The sequence below is a fragment of the Triticum aestivum genome, chromosome 6B (assembly GCF_018294505.1).
Source record: "Triticum aestivum cultivar Chinese Spring chromosome 6B, IWGSC CS RefSeq v2.1, whole genome shotgun sequence".
Classification (NCBI taxonomy): domain Eukaryota; kingdom Viridiplantae; phylum Streptophyta; class Magnoliopsida; order Poales; family Poaceae; genus Triticum; species Triticum aestivum.
In genome coordinates, this window is record NC_057810.1 from 69795404 (window position 1) to 69812726 (window position 17323).

The window sequence follows — 17323 nt, forward strand, 5'->3', positions numbered from 1 at the left end:
TGCTTCTTCTGCTTCCTCTTCGGTGTACATGGTGACTCGCGGGGAGTCAAACTCTATGTCCGTTGGGATGACGGCTTCAGCACCATAGACGAGGAAGAAAGGTGTGAAGTCGGTTGACTTGTTTGGAGTCGTGCGCAGACTCCAGAGGACGGCTGGCAACTCATCAAGCCAACAGCCGGCCGAATGCTCTAGTGGTTCGATCAGTCGAGGCTTGATGCCGGACAGGATGAGGCCGTTTGCTCGCTCTACCTGGCCGTTTGATTGCGGATGGGCAACATACGCTAAGTCCAGTCGGATGCCCTGTGTCGCGCAGAAACGGGCCAAGGCACCTTTGGCAAAATTTGTGCCATTGTCGGTGATGATGCTGTGTGGCATGTCGTACCGAGTCGTGATGTCGGCGATGAAAGTCACTGCAGTCGGACCATTCAACTTCTTGATGGGCTTTACTTCTATCCACTTGGTGAACTTGTCCACCATGACAAGTAAGTGAGTTAGGCCGCCTCATGCTGTTTTGAATGGTCCCAGGATGTCCAGGCCCCAAACCGCAAAGGGCCAGGCGATGGGGATAGTCTTGAGTGCGGAAGCCGGCTGATGTGGCTTGGAGCGGAACTTCTGGCACCCTTTGCACTTCTAGACCAATTCTTTGGCCTCTTCTAAGGCGGTTGGCCAGAAGAAACCGTGTCAAAAGGCTTTGGCGACGAGTGCTCTTGAAGCCGCATGGTGGCCGCACTCGCCTTGATGGATGTCTTTGAGAATTGCTTGGCCTTGCTCTGGCTCGACACAACGCTGGTAGACACCAGTAACGCTGCGCCTAACCAACTCTCTATTGACTATGGTGTAAGCTGCCGCTCGGCATTGTACTTGCGAAACCAAGATTTCATCAGTTGGCAGCTCTTTGCTCACTAGGAACTTGAGGATGGGCTGGGCCCATTAAGGTGCTGCTATTTTTTCGACTGCCAGTACTGCAACTTGGACGAGGGCGGCTGGGCTGGGAGGCGGCGGGCTGGAGTCTGCGGCCGCTTGCTGGATTGATGAAGTCCCCGGGCCGACTGGCGCAGTCCCCGGGCCGAGTTCTGGAGTCTTCGGTTTGGTCGCCGCAGTCCTCGGGTCGGGTTCTGAAGTCCCCGGGCCGGCTTCGACTGCGGTGTTCTTGGGGCCGTCTGTAAGAATTCTTGTGCCGCCTGCTGGGGCTCTTGAGTCGGATCCGACTTCTTCGGGGGGAGCCGGCACAAAGATGGAGTCTGACTCTGGTGAAGGCTTGACAGACGGCTTGAGGAGGCGCCGAAGGGTGACGCCAGATGGTATTGCTTGGCAGGTGGAGCCGATTCGTGCCAGGGCGTCTGCTTGGTCGTTGTCATTTCTTGGCACGTGAAGGAATTCGCACCCCTCAAAATATCCGCTGAGTTGTTGTACAAGGAAGCAGTAGCTCACCATGTTTGCATCCTTGGCGTCCCAATCGCCAGATGACTGCTGGACCACCAAGTCGGAGTCGCCATAACACAGGATCCGGCGAATGCCAAATTCTTTGGCAAGCCAGAGCCCATGAATGAGCGCCTCGTATTCAGTGACGTTGTTGGAGGCAGCGAAATGGATCTGCAGCGCATATCTGAGCTTCTCGCCTTTGGGGGAAGTGAGGACAACACCGGCTCCCAAGACGGTGAGCATCTTAGAGCCGTCGAAATGCATGCGCTAATGGGTGGAGTCGGGCGTTGGCGGCAGGTACTGGGTCTCGGCCCAGTCGACGAGGAAGTCGGCCAGTGCTTGCGACTTGATGGCGGTGCGGGGCTGGTAGTAGATGGTGTAGGGAGCCAGCTCAATGGCCCATTTGGCCACTCGGCCAGAAGCATCTCGGCTTCCGATGATCTCGGCCAGTGGGGCTGTGCAAACCACAGTGATTGGATGCTCCTGAAAGTAAGGCTTCAGCTTCTTGGCGGCAAAGTGCACGCCGTAGCACATTGTCTGGTAGTGGGGGTAGTTCTGCTTGGAGGCTGATAGTACTTCGCTCAGGTAATATACCGGTCTCTGGACAGGTAGCGCCTTGCCTTCCTCCTTGTGTTCAACTACAATGACTATGCTGACTACCCGGCTGGTGGCGGCAATGTATAGGAGCATGGGCTCTTTAGGAGTCGGGGCCACCATCACAGGGGGAGTAGTCAACATTTTCTTCAACTGGAGAAAAGCTTCGTCTTCCTTGGGGTTCCACTCGAAAAAGGTTGTCTTCTTCATGAGTTGGTATAAAGGGAGAGCCTTCTCGCCCAGCCGGCTGATGAATCGGCTGATGGACGCCAAGAAGCCGGTGAACTTCTGCACATCTAGCAGTGAGCTGGGTACCTCCATCCTCTCGATGGCCTTGATCTTCACAGGGTAGCACTCTATGCCGCGTTCAGAGACCAGGAAGCCAAGGAGCTGGCCGGCTGGTACTCCGAAGACGCACTTCTCAGGGCGGCGCAGGTTCTCAAAGGTTTCCTTGAGGTCTTCCAGCAATGTTCCATGCTTTTCCGTCTTCACCACCACATCATCTACGTAGACGTGGGCATTTCTGCCGAGTTGCTTGAGGGGGCACTTCTGCATGCAACGCTGAAAGGTGGCGCCGGCATTCCTCAAGCCGAACGTCATGGTCAGGTAGCAGAAGGCTCCAAATGGCGTGATGAAGGCGGTCTTTAGTCTGTCAGCCGGGTTCAGCTTGATCTCGTGATATCCTGAATATACATCTAAGAAGCTCAATAGCTCGCATCTGGCTGTGGAGTCTATCACCTGATCAATTCTCGGCAGAGCGAATGGGTCCTTGGGGCAGGCTTTGTTGAGGCTTGTGTAGTCAATACACATCTGCCACTGCTTGTTCTTCTTCAGCACCAGGACCGGGTTTGCTATCCACTCTGGGAAAAACACTTCCATAATGAAGCCGGCTGCCACGAGCCGGGCTATCTCTTCTCCAACAACTCTTCTCTTCTCTTCTGACAAGCAGCGCAAGGGCTGCCTGACGGGCTTCACATCAGATTGGACATGTAACTTGTGCTCGGCGAATTCCGTCGGTACACCTGGCATGTCTTTAGGGGACCATGCGAAGATGTCTCGATTCTCACAGAGGAAATCGACGAGCTCGCCTTCCTATTTGCTGTCAAGGTTTGCACCTATGACAGCGAACCTCTCTGGGTGCTCCGGGTCCAAGGGTATCTTCTTCGTTTCTTTGGCCGGCTTGAACGAACCTTCAGCTTCCGACTCCTTGGGGTTGGGCGACATCTCGGGCTGCTTGCCGGCCATCGCCACAACCCGATCAAGAAGCCGCTTCTCAGCTGCGATCACCAAGGACTCGGCTAGCCGACTGCTTTCGGCCGCACAAGCGGACGACTTTCTGTAGTCGCCGGCTACGGTCAGTATCCCCTTGGAACTCGGCATCTTCATCTTGAGGTAGGCGTAGTGGGGGACCGCCATGAACTTGGCCAAAGCAGGTCGGCCAAGCAACGCATGGTACGGGCTTTCGAGGTCTACCACTTCAAACCAAACTGGCTCTCGGCGGAAATGATCTTTGTCCCCAAAGAGGACGTCTATCAGGATCTTGCCGATTGGTGAGCAGGAAAGGCCAGGAACGATGCCGTGGAACATAGTCCGGCTGCTCTGAAGCTGTCTTTGCTTGATTCCTAACTTCTCCATGGTATCTTTGTACAGGATGTTGATGCTACTGCCTCCGTCTATCAGCACTCACGAAAAGCGAGCGGCCCGCCTATCTGTGGAAAAGGTGGCGCCTAAGACCAGGGCGTAGGAGCCCGGACTCGGCATCACCTCTGGGTGATTAGCTCTGCTCCAACTGATAGGCTTCTCGGACCAGTGCATGAACTCTGGAGTACTTGAGGCTACTGCATTCACCTCTTGCTGCTGCAGCCGCCTGCTGCGTCGATCGTCAGCCACATTGGTGAACACCATGTAGGCTCCGTGCTCTTCTAGGTACTCATCTTGTACTGCGCCGACTGGCCTGACAGCCGGCTGCTGGGGCGACGGTGGAGGCGGCGGCCCAGCAGGCGGGGGAGGCAGGAGGCTGTCTCCCTTGGCGATTCTGGTGAGCCAGTGGCATTTCCGGATGGTGTGGTTCGACGGCTTCGCGCCGCTGTGGAACTTGCAGGGGCCATCTAGAGTCTGCTCGTAAGAGAAGGCCGGCAACCAGTTGGACTTGCCGCCTTTCTGTCGCTTGGCCGGAGGCTGCTCCTCCGGCTGCTGGTCTTCGACTGCCGCAACTTGCCGGCTGTTGGAAGCCGACTGTGGGGCTTTGCGCTCGTGATTGCTCTATTGTTGTCGCCGACTAGCGTCCCCAGCCAGAGTTCTGGGAGCCTGAGGGGTGACTTTGCCAATCGCGCTGACTTGAATCTCCGCCTTCATGGAGGAGTCGGCCGTGGCGTATTTGTCTGCTGTGATCAGCAGCTCGTCGAGGGTCTCCGGCTCGTCGCAAAGGAGCTTGTGCTTGAGGAGGGTGCCTTCTCTGCACCCGGCAGTGAAGTACTCGATGGCCTGCACCTCGTGCACGCCCTCGCAGGAGTTCCGAAGCTCGGCCCAGCGCATGAGGTAGTCGCGAGTGGACTCGTTGGGGCCTTGCACGCACAAGGAGAATTGGCGAGGCTTGGGAGGTCGCTTGTACGTGCTCGTGAAGTTGCGGACGAAAGCTTCGGTGAAGTCGACCCAGCTGTTGATGCTGCGGGGCTTCAGGCTGTTCAACCATGTCCGGGCCGTGCCCTGGAGCATAAGTGGAACATACTTTACGGCAACACGCTTGTTGTCATTCGCTATGTTGACGGCCGTGGAGTAGTCAACCAGCCAGTCTTCCGGCTTCACGAAGCCGGTGTACTTGGGCGTGTCTCGGGGGAGCATGAACCCTTTGGGAAAGGGTTCGTCTCGGATGCGAGGTCCGAAACAGGGCGGACCCAACTCGTCTTCTTCTTCCAGTGCCAGGGCGGTGGAGTCGGTCGATCCAGTGGCGGGCGTCATTTTCTCCGACTCCCTCTCGGCAGCCAAGGCGGTCGCCGAGAGTCGGATGCTCAACGGGTGGCGAGGAGACTCGCCTTTCTTTGCGAGGAGGAGGAGGCAGATAGTCGTCCCACCGTTCCACCGCTTTAGGGCGGCCGTCTTGGTCGCGCTCGATGGTGATGCGAGTCCGACTGTTGCTGACAATTGGATCCTTGATTTTCCTTCCGCGAACACCGCCAGTTGGTGTCCGAGACGTCGCGCCTTGATCTCGGCAGGGAGGCGGGTCATCGTTTTGTCGTTGCAGCGCCTCCGTGCGACAGCCAGCTTCGTTCTGCGCGGCAGCCGCGTCGAGGAGCTGCTGGACTCGCTCCGTCATCAGGCGGTGCTCTTCACCCTCGAAGTTGTCTAGCTCGTCCGCCGCCGCCTGGGCGGCGCGGATGTTCTCCGCAGGCGTGGTGTACACAGGGCGATTGGCCCCAAACAGGTTGGCGATGGCCACGCCGCGCTGCCGGACCGCGCCTAGGCGGCTAGGCCTAGTTGGGGCCGGTGAGCCACCCACAGCGCGATCCATCTCACGCTGTTATGCTTCTGATAAGCGTCTCATGCTTGCCAGCTTCTTTGCGCCTACAACGAGCTGAAGGCGGCGTGCCTCCAGCGTCTCGGCGTCGGCGTCTCCCGGAATAGGCGCGGTCAGGTCTCGCAGAGCCGCGTCAAGTGGATCATGAGCTACTTCACCGGAACGCTCGCCATGATCGAGGACAAGAACCTCTATGACGATGCTTCCGCCGCTCTCCGCGCGAGGGAGCGGCTCGTCGTAGACCACCACGTTGGTGGGGAACGCGTCGAGCGACGCGGTGTCAGCGTCAACCAGCATTGGGTCGGTGGAGCCTATGGACTCCAGGTCCACGGCAGGCTCGCCGGCGACGTGGAGTTTCTCAAGGAGACCCGCGAGGAGGCTCTCGGGGCCGCCCGTGCCTGCGTTGGATGCAGGCTCGTCGGAGAGCCGAACCTCGCCGACAAGTTCGGCGAGGCAGCTGGCTGCGCAGGCGATCTCAGCGCCATGCAGCACATCGGTGCAGACTCCGTCTGGCGTGCCGGGCTGGCTGCGCTCGCCAGGGAGAAAAAGGTTTCCCGTCCAGAGCAGGTCTCCGGACGATGGTGCACCTCGCCCCACGGTGGGCGCCAAATGTCGGGGGTTGGGTGCGACATATGCCAAAGGATGGCTTATCATGGTGGGGGCGAGTAGAACGTCGCCGGTGCCTGGAAACAGGATGAGGCGAAGGCATGCACGCCGGCGAATCTTACCCAGTTTCAGGGCTCTCCATGGAGATAACACCCCTACTGCTACTCTGCGGGGTCTCCGCATGATCACTATGGCAAAGTGAGTACAAGGTTGCTCCTTGAGCTATTTCCTGGAGGTAGGAGAAGGCAAGGCTAGCTTCCTCCTTCCTATATTATCTGGTCTAGTGCTAAAGGAGCGATCCCCCTTGCATGGGTGCCCCGGGGGGCTTATATAGGCCTGCCCCCCAGGGATACAATGGTAATCCGGCCGTCTGTCTCTCAGGCCGCCGTCTTCCCCGCCGACTGCTGGGGCCCGCCGACTTGCAGGCCCCGCCGACAGGCCTGGTACTGTAGCCGTGCTTCTAATGACGCTGACTTGGTCACGGGGTCGTGGCAACAGTGTCGCCGCCTGATGGACGATCACTATTGCCATTCCCCGTCTTGTCTGGTTAATGGCGATGGGGCCCGTGGGAGAGGCTGGCCGACTCCCGGGGGCCGACTCCCAACGGGTCCGTCTTGTGGTGCTCTCGCCGTCTTCTGTACCCCCGCTGACGGGTGGGACCCGCCGTCTCTGGGCCGTACAGGCAGGCCATCGTGGGCACTGTGTGCCGCCCACGGGGGCTGAGGTCAGGGCGGGCATCGCAACAGTGCCGCGCCGAACGGAGATCTCCATCGATACAGCGCACTGTAGCCATGCCAGCCCTTTGTAAGCGGGAGGGGGACCGGCCACGTGGTGACCGTACCCTGTCCCGTCTATCGTGGCGAAGGCAGGAGGTGGTCGGAGTCGCGGGCCGACTCCCCATAGCCGGCTTCTCTGGAAGCCGCCAATAGGAGTCGGCTTATCTCGAAGTCGTCCCTGGGACTCGACTGTGTGGGACAGTCGGCGGCCTTGCCGCCGACTCCCAGAAGGCGGCTCCTTATCGCGGGGTCTTGAGGGGCGCAGTCCGCCCCGATGTTTTGAAAGGTTCAGGGGCTCGGGTTAGCCTACCCATGGCCCATTACTCCGACAACTTGTATCGCCCACAACTCACTTGTGTTCTACTCATGCATATAACATCTAAGCATAAAACTTGGCTCTGATACCACTGTTGGGAAACGTAGTAATTTCAAAAAAAACCTACGCACATGCAAGATCATGGTGATGCATAGCAACGAGAGGGGAGAGTGTTATCCACGTACCCTCATAGACCGAAAGCGGAAGCGTTAGCACAACGCGGTTGATGTAGTCGTACATCTTCACGATCCGACCGATCAAGTACCGAACGCACGGCACCTCCGAGTTCAGCACACGTTCATCTCGATGACGTCCCTCGAACTCCGATCCAGCCGAGCTTTGAGCGAGAGTTCCGTCAGCATGATGGCGTGGTAACGATGATGATGTTCTACCGACGCAGGGCTTCGCCTAAGCACCGCTACGATATTATCAAGGTGGATTATGGTGGAGGGGGGCACCGGACACGGCTAAGAGATCCAAGGGATCAATTGTTGTGTCTCCAAGGGGTGCCTCCCTCCCCGTACATAAAGGAGTGGAGAAGGGGGAGGGGGCCGACCACCCTAGGCGCGCCCCATGAGGAGTCCTACTCCCACCGGGAGTAGGACTCCCCCCTTCCATGTTGGAGTAGGAGAGGAGAGGGAAGGAGACAGAGGGGGAAAGGAAAGAGCCCCCCCCCCCTTGTCCAATTTGGACTTGGGGGGAGGAGCGCGCGGCTGCCCCTTTGCCGCCTCTCCTCTTCCACCACTTGGGCCCATGAGGCCCAATAACCTTCGGGGGGGTTCTGGTAACCCCCGGTACTCCGGTATATATCCGATAACCCCCGGAACCATTCCGGTGTCCGAATATAGTCGTCCAATATATTGATCTTTACGTCTCGACCATTTCGAGACTCCTTGTCATGTCCGTGATCACATCCGGGACTGTGAACTACCTTCAGTACATCAAAACATATAAACTCATAATATAACCGTCATCTAACTTTAAGCGTGCGGACCCTACGGGTTCGAGAACTATGTAGACATGACCGAGAGACGTCTCCGGTCAATAACCAATAGCGGAACCTGGATGCTCATATTGGCTCCTACATATTCTACGAAGATCTTTATCGCTCAAACCGCATAACAACATACGTTGTTCCCTTTGTCATCGGTATGTTACTTGCCTGAGATTAGATCGTCGGTATCTCAATACCTAGTTCAATTTCGTTACCGGAAAGTCTCTTTACTCGTTATGTAATGCATCATCCCGCAACTAACTCATTAGCTACATTGCTTGCAAGGCTTATAGTGATGTACATTACCGAGAGGGCCCAGAGATACCTCTCCGACAATTGGAGTGACAAATCCTAATCTCGAAATATGCCAACTCAACATGTACCTTCGGAGACACCTGTAGAGCTCCTTTATAATCACCCAGTTACGTTGTGACGTTTGGTAGCACACAAAGTGTTCCTCCGGTAAACGGGAGTTGCATAATCTCATAGTTGTAGGAACATGTATAAGTCATGAAGAAAGCAATAGCAACATACTAAACGATCAAGTGCTGAGCTAACGGAATGGGTCAAGTCAATCACATCATTCTCCTAATGATGTGATCCCGTTAATCAAATGACAACTCATGTCTATGGTTAGGAAACACAACCATCTATGATCAACGAGCTAGTCAAGTAAAGGCATACTAGTGACACTATGTTTGTCTATGTATTCACACATGTATTATGTTTCCGGTTAATACAATTCTAGCATGAATAATAAACATTTATCATGATATAAGGAATAAATAATAACTTCATTATTGCCTCTAGGGCATATTTCCTTCAATTAACCCTTAGGAGTTGAACTTGAGCATGAAGCACCGTTTGAGTTTGAAACTATTATTCTAAAAAAAAATTATTTATTAACACTAATATTTCTTGAATAAGTAGTTTGACCATAGTTTGACCAAAAATTCAAAAAAACTTAAATTTGAGGATAACTTTTTCCTTTAAGAATTTGAGGATTCTAAAAATTTGCAAAACGGCCTATGACGGTGGAAATCGGGTGCGGATTTTCGTGCTGATTTTTTTGATATATTATGTGTTTTCTCGACATCGTATGCAAAAGATATGGCCTTTTTACTTTTTCATAACACTTTTTTGCAAAACATGTCCAAATTTAAGTTTTTTAATTTTCCTAACTAGTAGATGTAATAACATAACTACATCTCGAAGTATTTTAATTTTTAAAGTTTTTATCATTTTCTTTTGTTTTTTACAAAACTGAAATGGTGATACACGAGGGAGGGGGGTAGAGTTTGAACCTTTTGAGTCCGGGATGGTGTCCACCCAATCCTACCGTCGACTACATCTGGTAGCACCGTCCCAGCCAGAGTCACAACTAAGGTTAACCAAGCTAAAGTCACGTTCTATTAAAGTGGCAAAAAGAATTACTTTTTAATATAGCAAAAATAATTCTATCAACTATTATTAAAGGCTAAACAACTATTAATACACAATAGTAGCAAAATTAATATTAATTAATTATAAAAATTTATCTACTGTTGTCGAACAAAAGCATACTACAATATGTTAAAATCTACAGAAAGAACTAACTAAAAATAATTGAAAACAATAATTAAAGGACTAAAACAACTATATAAGCAAAGCAGTACTGTTTTAATTATAATCCTAATTTAAATTATTCTAAAAATAACCATATAAATCTTACTGGGACAACAATCTGACATGTGACCAGGAGCAAAAAGAGTTAAATTAAAAACTATTTTTAAACTCCAATTATTCACAATCTAGGGTTTGAAGTAAATTTGAACAAATTCATATTTAAATCATTCAAATTTGAAAACTAATGGCACAAACAGAAACTAGACAAAATTTTGAATCTAATGCAAAAAGAATCACTCAGAAACATCAAATATCCTAAAAGATATAAACAACTTTAAACAGAAACTAAAAACAAAAAACAAAAAACAAATTTCAAAACCCCTTTAGTCCCGGTTTGAGACACAAACCGGGACTAAAGGGCATCACACCCTTTAGTCCCGGTTCGTGTCTCGAACCGGAACTAAAGGTCTAACCTTTAGTCTTTGTGACACGAACAAGGACTAAAGGGCATCGCACCTTTTAGTTCTGGTTCGTGTCTCAAACCGGGACTACACGTCCCATTTGAACCGGGACTAATGTCATCCCGACGCCCTAGCCGCTTGAACCGGGACGAATGTGAGCATTAGTTCCGATTCGTAATGCAACCGGAACTAATGTATACATTGAGTTTGGATCAAAACCCTGTTTTCTACTAGTGTGGTTCAAGTGGTGGTGGTAGAGGAGGTGGGGCTCCAACAGGGAGTCACCGATGTGGTTTCGTGGTCTTGGGAGAGTCAAGGAGACTTCACTCTTCGATCAGCGTACGCGGCTAAGTTTGCAGGTCGTGAGATCACTCCAACCGTGGATTTTACGTGGATGTCGCGTGCCCCACGCCAATGTCATTTCTTCACATGGCCAGCACTTCACAATAGATGCTGGACGTCTGACAGATTGGCTAGAAGAGGACTGCCCCATCAAGACTCTTTTCCATTCTGTCATCAGAAAGAAGAAAGCATCGGTCACTTACTACTAAACTATGTGTTCTCCGGAGAAGTATGGTATCAAGTTTTTGTGGTGATGGAGGTGCCGGGATGGATGCCTACAGCGGAGGATTCTCTTCAGGAGTGGTGCTCGAGTAGAAGCAAGGAAGGACAACACATTAAGGATACTCGGGCCATTATCCTCAAAAAAAAAGGATACTCGGTGATAGGAAATAAGCCACGGTGGCCACGGCGACTGTGTCGGGTGTGCATGTGTGTGCACGCGGAACGCGTCGGGTGCATGGCGTGTGTGCGTGCGTAGACTAGGATAGGAGCGTGTGTGTGTGCATGCGCGGCGCCGGACCAGGTGCAGCCGTTGGCGCGCAGGTCAGGGTAACCGAGTCGGGGCCGTTGCCGGCTCGCCGCGTCCTGGGCGCGTTCGTGCGTGTAGTGGACGCGGCTGGAGCAGGCCGGACCGTGCGCTCGGGCGGGTGCAGACGTGGGGTTTGTGCCCAGTGTCTGGCCCGGGTATAAAGCCCGTGAGGGGCGCGTTGTAATGGCTGCGGTGGTGTGACGAGTATGAGCTCGTGGAGGGCGTAGTTGCGCCAGGAAAAAACCACCCCGTCCCGTGTCCTTCTTCTACCTTGGTCTTCTTCTTCCTTGGTTCATCGTAGACACAGAGAGGGAGAGGTAGAGCCGAGCTAGGGCTAGGGAGAGCGAGAAGGCCTCGGCAACAACACTCGGGCCATTGTATTGCTAGTGCCTTAGAAGCTGTGGAAAGATAGGAATGCAGTGATCTTCGACGAAACAAACCCGAATACTCATGAGGTGGTGCACCGGGTGGAATGTGAGGGCGGGGCATGGCGATCGGCCGGAAAGATCAAAGGGGAGCTGGATGTGTTCCTAGGAACGCTCCATAGGTGGGCAAATCGTGAGTAGTTGACTGGCTAGTGGCTGTGGAGTCGTGGGTATGTGAAAAAGTTGTGGGTTCCTTTTCATACGCATGTTGTACGTATTCGAGAAAAAAAATGTTCTCTACTGCAGAAATCAGAGGGCAAATATAAGTGCACTTCTCCACACAGAAAAGTTTGGTGGTTGCAGTAACACTTACATTTGGTAGCAGTCCGCATAGCAGGAGTGCAACAACTATAAGGGCATCTCCAGCCGTTCGCCTCCCAGGGCGCCTAAATAGAACGGCCTGGGGGCGTGCCGGCGCTAGTTCGGCCCCTGGGGACGACCTAACTCCCAGTCACGCCCCCACGCGCCGGCTCCAGGATGCGGGAAATTTAAACTTGGTCGTTTCCGCTCTCAAAAGACGCCGCAAATCCGGCGATCGGACGTAGTCTGGCGTTACAAAAAACAGAGCACCGCTGTCGCAAGTTCGCGTGCACAACGATTCACTCGGCGGGGTCGGCTCCAGGCGTTGGCGGAGTGGGCGTGCGCGGGCTCGTCGGTGTCGGAGCTGCTTCGGTGCTGGGCTGCGTCGGCGCGGCTTCGGCACTGCTGGGCGGCGATGTAGAGGCGTCGTTCGGGCTTGGCGTCCGTGTGGTCGTGGGCGTCGTCGGCGTCGTCGGCGTTGCCGTCGGCAGCTTGTTCAGGATGAGGCCGCGCTGCACCAGGTACCACGCCTTGAGCTTCTCGTTGTTGCTCTGGAGCATGTCCGCCCCGCCCATCAGAAAAGCCATGTCGGTGTTCCTCTTCTTCGCGGCGACGTTCGTCCGGAGCAGGTCGAGCTTGATGGCGTTGTTTAGCGACGACCACCGCGCCTCGGTCTTCTCTTTGCGTAGGACGGCCCGGGCCTGGGCGTCGGCGAGGCAATGCTCGATGGACTCCTGCACTCGCGCGGTTGCCGCGTCGGCGCTTTTCCCCTTCTTTGCCAATTTGTGACCGTCCGGCCGACCCTCTGACGTGCCCGGAGTCGTCGCGTCCGGCTTGTATGTCTCCTTGGCCTTGTCGAGGGCACGTCGGACTTCCACCCCCTTCTCGCACTTGTCAATGCGCTTGTCGAGGGCGTGCGCGTAGCGGGGTGACCATGAGGGAAGGTCACGTTTGGGTTGAACCCATCGTGCGCGTCGCCGTCGGCGTAGCCGGGCGACGACGAACCCCATGGAGATCCGGCGCCTTGCTGTCCCCAGGGCGCGTACTGGGCGTGGCTGACGACGGGTGGATTCATCCCCGCCTGGTCGACCGATGAGGAAGACGCCGCCGCGCGCGCCACGTTGTCGCGGGCCTTCTTGGCTATGGGCCTGTTCCTCCTGTCGGCGGTGACTACTTCGCGCCGCTGAACTTCCACCCTCCACTCGGCGTTCGACAGGCCCGGTGGCTTCGATGGCGGCGCCCTCCGCTTCCTCTGCTTCGGCTGGGCCACGGCGCCAGTCGCGGTTGCCGCCGCGCGCGGCATGGCGTACTTCTTCGGCGGCATGGCGTACTTCCCGGCGAGCGGGAGGGGGTTTGGCGGGAGAAAGGGGGAGAATGGCGGGAGGAAGGCGAGCGAGCGGAAGAGATGCGAGGGAAATGCGTCAAGAAACGGCGGGAAAAGGCCCTCGGGTCGCCTCCAGGACGGGCACATGCGCCTTTTCCGCTTGTGCCGGCTCCTCAAGCGCCCCCAGGGCGCCGGGTTCGGCCTGCATCCGCCGGCACCAGTTTTGGCCCGAGCCGGCGAAAAACGGGATTCTGGGGGCGTGACTGGGGCCTTTTTTTGGCGCCGGCACGGCAAAATCGCCTGGGGAGGGCCTGTTGGGGGCGCGGCTGGAGATGTCCTAAGGGCATGTACAATGGTGCTATCTTAGAAACGTCACATAGGATAAATGCTGATGTAGAGGAGAGAGAAATCATAAGAATAAGCTGTCTTCTCTTATTTAAGAGATGATCTCTTAGCATAATTTGTCTCACCATGTTTAAAAAATAACTAGTTGTTGAAGATAAGGCTAAGAGATAACCCATTATAAACATACTTTTTCATCATCTTTATATAACATGCAAGACTTAAAATAATACCGTTTTATCAATCATTGTACATGTTCTAAGCTGCCAGCAGAAAATACGTTGTGTGTAGGCTTCGTACATGGGCCATGTAAAATTGGGTAGAGATTTTTTTCTGTTACTTCTCCGTAAATGCACAGATCCTAGCACACGTAAAAAATATTGAAAAGATACTCTTAAATAATTGAAACATATACATCATTCAGCAAAGGATCATATGATCCAAACCTTTAGATTTCCGCCTGTCGATAGTCAACAAGATTAGCAAGAATCCACAAATATTTTTCATCACATGAAAAAATCTATACATTAAACACGCTTGCGGGAACTCAGATTAGAAAGTGCTCCCTCCATTGCAAATTATTTCTTTTAAAGCTTTTAATCTATTCATATTCAATCATGACAGTACAACGAACGCCAAAAATAATAAAAATTATATCCAGATTCGTAGATCACCTAGTGACGACTACTAGCACTGAAGCGAGCCAAAAGCGTGCCGCTGTCATTGCCCATCCCTCATCGGAGCCAGGCAAAAATTGTTGTAGTAGATAGTCAGAAGTCGTCGTGCTAAGACCCCATAGGACCAGCGCACTAGAACAGTAACCGCCGCCAATGAAGAGTAGCGTAGATAGGAAGGATCCAACCTGAAGATAGATGGACGAAGCTGAACGACAAGATCCGAGCAAATTTATCAAAGACAGATCCGCCGGAGACACACCTCCATACGCCCACTGATGATGAGCAGGACACAAACCCTAACAAAACTCGAAGAAACATCTAAAAACGGAGCCCTCCCACCTGCAAGGACTGGGATCCACCACGTCCCCCTGGCCCTAAGGCCACCAGAGACTAGGCGGACCGGTGTCGGCGCCGGACGGAGGGAGTAGTAAACTACTTTTGGTATTTTGCAAACTATTATTTAAAAATTCAAAATAAAGGATCTAAGAGCATATTTAACAGACCCCTTATCACGCGGACCCTTAAAGTCATTATAAGGGCCGAGAAAAACGTGTTTTAAGGGCCGATTTTAGCTGCGGCCGAACAGATCCCATATAACCAACCCGTAAAAAAGAATATTCTCTAAATATACCAACTTTGTCAAGCAAGGCCCACTGTTGACCCACTTTTTTTCTTGGCCATCCTCTTCCTCACGCCCTTCCCATCTCCACCTCGATGCCGGCACGACCCCAAGCAACGACGACTCAGGAACCTTCCTCGAGCCGGTGCGGCCAGCAGAAAGGATGGAGACGCTGCCACCTTCGGCTGAGGAGACACGAGCGAGCCACGTGCTCTAAACCCCTGAGACACGGCAGCCTGAACTGCAGCGGGAGAGACGCGGCCGGGCGGCGGGCGGTGGATTGAACAGCAGTGGGAGAGACCCGGGCGGGTTGGCAGGTGGTCGGCGGACGACGACCTAAACTGCAGCGGGAGAGACGCGGGCGGCCGAGCGGGTGGCAGGCTGCCAGGGGGCCGGGGCGGCCTGCCGGCGTCAGGGGACGGGCGGCGCGACGCGGACGGGTCATGCAGTTGTTTTCGTGGCAGTTGGGCTCCCGCCAACAGCTTTCTCCCGATACAGGGCACCGTAAAAGCGGACGTGGAAACTGTGTTTTTGCGGATCGGTCGGAGCTTTTTACCGACCCCTTAAAAGAATTTAAAGATCGAAGGTGTATAAGAGCAACTCTAGCAGACTCTGCATAACGCGCGAACCCGCATAATTCCGGAGAGTATACGGGCTCGGCCCAATTTTATGGCCAGAGCAGAGCCCGTATACTCGTCCGGCCCGTAAATATTTTTGCCGCAGCCCGCAAATGTTACCCCCGAAGCAGTATAACTGCGGGTTTGCGAGGCAGATGCGGGTCGAAACCCTATCCCCCCGCAGCCGCATTTCCCCCAAATTCCCCACCGCACCGCTCGATTTCTCGCCGCCGGCAAGCCTGTGAAAGCCATGGACGGCTCTGTGGATGAGGCGGAGCGCCGCCGCAGCGCGCAAGCGGGGGGCGCGTCGGTGGCTGAACCGCGGTAGCCGGCCGCCGCCGGTGTTCGACCGCCGCGAGCTTGAGGACTTCGATCGCGAGCTCGCCCGCCATCGCCACACCTCCTCCGGCAACTGGTCCACGAGGAGCTCACCTGCGGGCGCATCGAGCTCGCGGCTCATTCCGCCGCCGCTGGGCAGCTACCGCACGAGCTCCGGTGAGCTCAATTTTGTGTAGTGGTACGGTAGCGTAGGCCCGGTCTAGCTCCGGCGAAGTTATATGTAATATATGCATGATGTGTATGAACTTATGTGTAGAAGAACTAACTATGTGAAGAACTATCTATGCGAGCCAGCTCGGCGAGCTTTTGTTTAAATTTCTCGCGCGAAACAAGTTTTTTAAAATTTTACGGGTTTGGATACAGTTTCTGCTCTGTTGCCGCGATTTTGAGCCTGCATAAGCGCCCCCGTGCGAACTGCAAACACAGTTTACAGTTTGGCAAAATGCAGGTCTGCTAGAGATGCTCTAAGGTGTGGCTATTTTTTCCGTTCAAAACTAAAAACTAGCGTTTGTTTTACTGTTCGGTGGAATATAAGGGGTCTACTAGAGATGCTCTAAGCGAGATAAAAGTAAAAACAAAATGCATGGCCAAACTTAAATAAGAGTAGATGTAGAAAATTGGAAATGCATATGACGGTATGAGGCTTTAAAGATGGATATAAAGGCGAATAAAGGTAATATTTACTTGCCTGCCATGCATTTTCAAATCCATAAACTTTTTTTTCGAGGGAATTCAAATCCATAATAAACTTAATAATTAACAAAAGATGTATCACCCTGCAAAAAAAAAAAGATGTATCAACTATCCTAAATTTAAAAATATAACAAAACTATTCTAGCCGTGCAATTGCACGGTTGCACCGCTCATTATCATTAATCAACAAGTCTAATTACTTCCTCCTCTTTTTTGGTTTGCATATAAAATTTATCTTAAGTCAAATGTAGTAAAGTTTAACTGAGATTATAGAAAAAAAATATCAATATTCACAATATAAAGTCGATATCATTAGGTGCATTATTGAATTAACTTTCATGTTGTATCTCCAGTATTGTAGATGTTGATAATTTTGTATATAAATTTGGTCAAACTTTATAAAGTTTGACTTAATACAAATCTTATGTGCGAAGTAAAAAAAACATTGGGAGGAGTAAGGCATTTCCGTGTCCAGACTCATCTGCACCCAGTTAGAAAAAAACCGTAAAAAATTAGAAACAAAACAAAAAATTCCAAAAAAAATTGTATGATAGACAATTTGATGCGTGAGGCCCGCTCCAAATTTTAAGTCATTTGTACATCTGAGAAGCTCCCAGCAAAAAGACAAATCGGACCAAAACAGTACATGAACATTAAAAAAATTTACAGACCCGCAATTTGTCTTTTTTACTGAGAGCTCCTGAGATGTCCAAATGATTTGAAAATTGAAGCGACCTCACGCATCAAATTGTCTATGTGACAATTTTTTTTTAATTTTTTAGTATTTGTTTTGATTTTTTTCGTCAGCGCGGGTGTAGATGAGCTGGG